Here is a 6,896-nt window from a genome sequence, read left to right as displayed (position 1 = left end):
TCATCCGTCCTGGCCCCTCATCCGTCCTGGCCCCTCATCCATCCTGGCCCCTCATCCGTCCTGGCACCTCAGCCCTGGTGCCAGGGTGTGAGCGTGGCTCGCACAGGGTGACTGCTGCTGGCAGCAGGTGGGTGGTTGCTTTTTCTTGGGATCCTCAGCTATTCCTGCTGCATCCCAGCCCTGGGATGCTCCAAACGCTTTTCCCCAGGCTCCTGCTCCCTCCTGGCGCTCCCCACGTCGCTGGGATGGAGCGGGGACAGGGCTGGGCACCCCTTGGGAGCTTTCCCTGGGTCACTCTGCTGGAAAAGGAATGGGAAAAAGCAGCTCCCGGCTGCCCGGGGATGGTTTCTGTTCCGAGCAGCCTGATTCAGCCGGGAGTGGGTGGGAGCGAGGATGCTGGAGCCTGCTGGAAAGCCATATTTGTAGCTTAGCAACAGGGTCAAAGGCAGCCAAGCCAAGGCAGGGACTGCAGCGAGCAGCCAGGTACCCATCCAGGGCTGGCTGCTCCCGGCAAACCTCTCCTCCTGTGCCATGAGAAGCTTCCAAAGGCAGCAACCACCCCCTGCTCGCTGCTCCTTCCCTTCCCCAGCCCGGTCGTGCCAAGCCCGGCCTTGCTGGCGCTGGGAGGGATTAGCTGCATTTCAGAAGATTATTGGGTTTTAGGGTTTTTGAGCTGCTGGTAATATAATAACAGATTTCAGGCGATTATCAGTGTCATTGTTTGCCTTGGCACGGAACGAGCTCCTGCCCTGGCCCCACAGCCAGGGAGGGCTCAGCCCCATTCCTGGGCTGCTCCATGGAGGAATTCCCTGCCAAAACAGCACAGCCAGCGCTGCCCCTGCTCTGCACACGCCGCTGTCCCTCCAATTCCCTGTTCCCTCACTTTGGGATGCAGCCGGAGTCCAGCCCTTCCATAGGATGTGTCCAGGGAGGGAGCACAGCCTTCACTGGTCACTTCTCCCAAGAAACAGCAACAGGACAAGAGGAATCAGCCTCGAGTTGTACCAGGGAGGTCCAGATTGGATATTCGGGAATAATTCTTCAGCCAGGGCAGTGGTGGAGTCCCCGTCCCCCGAGCTGTGTGCATGTGGCACTTGGGGATATGGAGCAGAGGTGGCTTGGCAGTGCTGGGGGAATGGTGGGACTCAATTCCAGAGCATTTTCCAGCCTAAATGATCCTGTGGTTCTGTGATTTACACACAGGGCATCAAAGCTGTGCCCTCAGCTGGAAAACTGGGGAATCCATCACGCACTCACGTCAGCAGCCCTGGATCCCCGTGCACAGAGGTTCTGCTCAGCCCAGGCTCAGGCTGGGCCTGTTTGCATCCTGCAGGGATGAGGAGCAGGGCAGGGGCAGGAGAAAATCCTTCCTTTGCCACGGCAGGCACGGGATCTGCCACATTTCCCATCCCAGGAACAGGATGACCAGGGGCGGGTGGGAGCTCTTCGACCCAACCAGCTCAAATCCAGCTCACAAATTCTGCCTCCTTTTTACAGCTGCCTCTTTTTAACCCCCTCCTCCCTGTGCTGTCCAGGTGGGAATGGCAGGGAATGGCAGCTGCTGCTGGATAAGCAGTTTTGCCCCACCAAAGCTTCTGGTTTAGCTCCAGTTACGGATCCTGCTGCACTTCTCAATGCTTACGTCTGCCTGATTTCTGTCTCGTGAGGTCTCAGTGCCTTCCCCTCTGCTCAGAGGGAAGGCTTGCCCTTCTCCCCTCCCGTGGCAGGGATGGCCTGGGACATGTGACAGCACTGAGCATCATCCCTGCTCCGTGCCTGGGCAGGAGAGGGATCAGTGCTGGAGCTGAGCTTTGGGAGAGAGGCTTTGCTGAGCCCAGCCTGGCTGCAGGGCACCGATCTCCCTTTTGCTGCAGCAAAGAACCAGTGCTTTAACACCAGTGGCTTTTAAACCCTTCCCACTGTGTTCCAGCCTCCAGCTGGAGCCTTTGGAAAGAGGAGACACAGCCCCTGATTTGCAGCTTTGCCTGTTGCTGTCACCATTTGGTGGGGCCAAATTTCAATTTTTTACAGTAATATCCCTGGAGTCCTTCACAGGAGAAGGAAAACATCTGCCAAGGATGAGAATCTACACCAGCATCAGCTGGGCAAAAGGATCCTTCTCTGTCAACAGGTTGGATCTCCCAGGATTTTTAAGCTTTGCTTCCAAGCTTAAAGAACAGAAACTTCGACCTTAACCCATGGAAACACTAAAATAGGAATAAACCATGGTCATGGCACAGGAGTAATAGCAGTAATTGTAGCTGTAAAGTAATTCCTGCCCCTCTGCCTTGTTTGTTTTTATCCTGGAACTGTTGTGTAGCAACTCCAGGGTTTTTCTGGGAATACGACGGACAGCTGGTTTACAAATGCAATTGTGGCATAATTAATTTAAGCATTAGCAATCCATTATTATCTGTTATCACAGGGTACAAGCTCTGCCTCTCTGCCATGGAAACCAGAGTGCAGGTTACCTAGGAATCCCTCCGGGATCTATTAAGTGTAATTACTAAGGACTTGGATCAGCAAAAAAAAAAAAAAAAAAAAAAAGAATAAAAAAATAAGATATGCACCATTTTCCAGCCTCAGCACTGCAGAAAGGGCTGCAAACTTAGCAGCTCGGTGACATTTGTGCTGAATTGTCACATCATTGCCAGGAACAGGCTCTGTGAAATGGTTAAGGAGCATTTAGCAAAGGAAACATCAGGGAGCCACTTGGCTTTCTCCAGCGGATTGCAGCAGCTCCCCTGGCTCCAGGAAAGGGCCCAGGAGATGCTAAAAGTGCTTGTGTGAGGGAAAGTGAGTTGGGTGGGATGGAAAAACCTGCTTCTGGTAGAAAAAAAGGCTAAAAAAACCAGAGGTTATCCTCTTAGAGATCCTTTAGTCTCTTAAAGAACTGATTTGTCACCCCTGGTTCAATCCTCACCTTCCAGGTGCTGGGACTGAGCTCAGTGTTTGTTTAGGTATGTTTGAAGCTCTCATTTTAATATTTTTATTCTAAAAACAGCAGTCAAAATTTGGTTCTAATGCAGTCAAAAGCTGGTGTTTGGCCCCAAATTTTCCCAGCTACGAGATGGAATTGGGCTCAACCCCAATATCCAGATGACAGGAGCAGAGCCAGGAAGGTGCTCCCAGGTACATCAAAGGCCCTGGAGAAGAAAAGGCTTTGAAAAGGACCCTGTCGAGTTGAACATCCCATTTCTCTCTGAAGATTATTTACCTCAGGTTGTCTGAACACGAAAGGGATTAGAGGAGGAACAGTTTGTGATTATTATTTGCCTTAAGAAGAGACAGCCCCTGCAGTAGTGCTCAGCCCTGCCTCATTCCAGAGCTGTGATGGCAACAGGACTCCTCTTCCTCCTTGTTCCCATGAAATGATGGCTTCTGTTTGTCTGGGCACGCAGATGCCAGCCAGGATTGAGGTGAATCTGGTTGGTTGAGATGAGAGGAATAAGGAAAACCCAGGGATGATTGTGTTGGGAGACCTGGGGATGGCTCCCGATGAGCAAGAAAACAAATGGGAAAACCTGAAGCTGGAAGGCCACAGGGATAAATCACAGGGTTTAATCCCAGGGAGGTTAATGCCAAACAAGTCCCCAGGTCCCTTCATCCCAAAGCAGCCAAACGGGAACACCTCCATGCACAGGGAAGCTTCACACCCCAAACACGCTGGGTGGAGAAAACACCTAGGTTTTATTTTTACCTCCTTTTACGACCTTTTGGGCTAAAGGTGCCTAAAAAACGAAGGGAAATCCATCTCCACGTGGAGACGCATCCCTTCAGGAACAGCCCGGCAGCTGTGGCAGGGGGAGGCCCGGCGGGGAGGAGCCGGTGCCGGGCTCCATCCCCGCTCCGTGCCGGGGGAGGCTGAGCCGAGCGCCCTGCCCGCATCCCCGGCCCCGCAGCTCGGCACATCCCGCTCCTCCTGCAGATTGGCTGCCTGCTCCAGCCTTTCCCCAGCGACAGCGAGACCTGCCTGGAATATTTGCTGGCAAATCCGCCCCTCTGCCGGAGGAGGGAGGGAGAAAGGGAGGGAGAGGCGGCCGGGATCCCTCCCCGCCGCCCCCGCCGGGGGCAGGGGGGGCTCTCGGAGATCCCTCAGCCGGGAGATGCCTCTCAAGCCTCTGCTGCGGTTCTTTCCCCGGGAATTTTTGCCTTTGGGCTGGGATTTGCTCCGTGGGACGGTGCGGGGAATAGTCAGGGGTGGCCGGGCACCTTGAAGGGCCGGACCTCGAGCCTCCTCACACCCCTCAGCGAGAGCAGGGCTCGTCCCTGCAGCCTCTGGGAGTGCTGGGCATCGCCGCTGCTCGACCGGGACCGGGCATGATGGATCGGGCTCGGCTGAGCCCGGCCCTTCCCAAAGAGCTGCTCCGTCCTAAAGCGCTTCTCCTCCCTTCCAGAAGCGGCAGATGTTCAGCACCTGCAGGAAAGGAGATCTGCTCCCTTCTCTTCCTCCCCAGCCCTGCCACGGCCTGTGGTTTGTGGATAAAAGGCTCGCTGGCATTTTAGAGAGCTCCTTTCCCTTCCCAGTCTCTCAACAATTTCCTTTCCTTTCCTTTCCTTTCCTTTCCTTTCCTTTCCTTTCCTTTCCTTTCCTTTCCTTTCCTTTCCCTTTCCCTTTCCCTTTCCCTTTCCCTTTCCCTTTCCCTTTCCCTTTCCCTTTCCCTTTCCCTTTCCCTTTCCCTTTCCCTTTCCCTATCCCTATCCCTATCCCTTTCCTCTTTCCTCTTTCCTCTTTCCTCTTTCCTCTTTCCTCTTTCCTCTTTCCTCTTTCCTCTTTCCTTTCCTCTTTCCTTTCCATTTTCCTTTCCTTTTCCTTTTCCTTTTTCTCCTCAGAGGCTCCAGGAACCTGTGGAGCATCCAGGCACAGGCTTTGTGCCTCGTGAGCCTTTAAGGCCTGGAAGGATGGGGACATTCCCATAAATCCCTTAATCCCACAACACCAGCACCGGTCCTGGCGCGTTGGCTCCCGTTTTCCTCTGCCCCAATGCTGACAGTTGCTGTGAGTTTGTCCTCTGGGTGCTGGGGTCAGTGCCCACAGAGGCACAGAGAGATCAGGTGGCCTTAAATGTCATTTTAAAGCATTTGTGTGGCTCAGTGACCCCAAAACCCCCAAATCCACTGAGAGCCAACAACAAGCAGAGCTGAATTTCACCGATGTTACTGAACCGTGGCCTCAAGAAATGACCTTTATGAGAGGATTTTTCAATTCAGGAATTGTGAGAGGATTTTTCAATTCCTGGTGTGCAGCCCCAACAAAGCAGGGTGGTTCTGGGAGCTTCTTTTAAGGGGAAAAGTGACAGTAGAGAACAGAGTTCCTACAGCAACCTGTACGTCTGACTCCTCTGTGGGGTCTGCATCCCTGCCTGTGCGGCTTTGGAAAAGCTTGGATTCAAGGCCCCGTGGCTCCCAGCTTGTTTTTCAGACAGGAATCAGGAGTAGTGATTTTTTTGGAGTGTGTTCTTGTGAGACCTGCACCCCCAGCCCGTTCCAGCACTGCCAGAGGTGTGCTGGAAGCTGGAGCTGCCACGCCAGCACAGAGCCAAGCCCTGCTCTCATGGATGGCTTGTGCAGAGCTGGTTTAGGGCAGATTATTTTTAAAACAAGCTAAGCTGTGAGGGTGACCTCGCTTCTGCTCAGGGATACCTCAGGTAGAGCAAAAACAGCCGTGCTCAGCTCTGAGCATCCCTCCTGCTCACTGGCAGCTCCTTTCTCTGGGAGCCCAGCTGGTGGGAGCTGCCCTTTGAGCCCCTCCTTTTGAGGGAGCAGCTTCCCAGCCGGCATGCTGGGACCCAGGGAAGGGGCAGTGAGCAGGCTGGAGCAGTGTGGGCTCTCACACACCTGCCCACAGCTGCCTTGCCCTGCCAGGCCACATGGAAAGGGGATTTCAGGCCAGTGTGGGGAATTTGGCTTTTGGGGGGCTTGGGGAGCCTTGATTTGCTGTGGGGGGATGTGGAGCTCGAGCAGGATGCAGGGGGGTTTTGCAGGATGGAGTGTGTGAGTGTCCTGTGCTGCCGGGAGATGGATGTGGGGTCTGTGGGGTAAATCCTTCTCCCTCAGCCTTCCCCTCCTCCTCCTCCTCCTCAGGGATTTACCACTTCACTCCCTGAAGTCTGAAGTGCTTCTGATGGCAGGTGCAGGTGAGGTCACGGGTTTGGGCAGGAGGTTGGAGCACAGATCTCTGCACCTCCCATTCCTCCCCTACACCTTCCCCTGCTCCTGCCCAGCCATCCCCTCCCTGCCAGGCCACTGGAACAAAACCCTGCTAGCACCGTGCAATTCCTGCTAGAACAAATTGTTGCTGGCATTGTGGGTTATTTAAATCCACATATTATCTCTTCCTCTGTATTACATTAGCTTCCTCCCAAACCTTCGCCATCTGTTCCACCCTCGGTTATGAATGTGAGAAAACTGAACATGCTGCTCCGCAGCTCCAGCACTTCCAAAGTAGGATGTGCATCCCAATGGCTTTTCCATGCACTTCCCCATGCAGGCTGGGCCCTTCCTTGGTGGCCAGGACTCACTGGGAATGGCCAGCAATGTGTTGGTGGCAGTTTGCCTCCAGCCATGCGGAGGGAGGTTTATTGTGACAGCGCCGAGGTGGGAGCACATCTGATGGGCTGGGTGGGGAGACAGCCCAGGGCTGCTTGTGCCAGTGATCTCCCCAAAATCACGTGGCTCTCAGCGAGCGAGAAGATGTGGTTTCATCCCTCCTGTGGGCCCTGTGTCTCCCAGGACGTGTTGTCAAAGGTGCTGGAACATCTGCGCGTCCCACGGCCTTGCCAGGGCTGTGTCTGTGCAATTACTGCCGCTGCTCTTCCCCTCTGGGAGCCTGTCAGGCTCCTCATGCTGCCTGTCATGTCTCCAGGGCTTCCCAGGCAGGCAAGGACAGCCTGCGA

General features: G+C 54.5%; 1 protein-coding gene across 1 annotated transcript in view; it reads right to left on the bottom strand.

Annotated features, from left to right (window-relative positions):
• JPH3 (junctophilin 3) overlaps nt 1–6,896 on the bottom strand; it is a 55,198-nt gene that overhangs the window by 2,320 nt on the left and 45,982 nt on the right. The window lies entirely within an intron of this gene.

The sequence above is a fragment of the Anomalospiza imberbis genome, chromosome 12, assembly GCF_031753505.1.
Source record: "Anomalospiza imberbis isolate Cuckoo-Finch-1a 21T00152 chromosome 12, ASM3175350v1, whole genome shotgun sequence".
Taxonomy (NCBI): Eukaryota; Metazoa; Chordata; class Aves; order Passeriformes; family Viduidae; genus Anomalospiza; species Anomalospiza imberbis.
The sequence above is the reverse complement of the archived record's forward strand: the minus strand, read 5'-3'. Positions and strand labels throughout refer to the sequence as shown.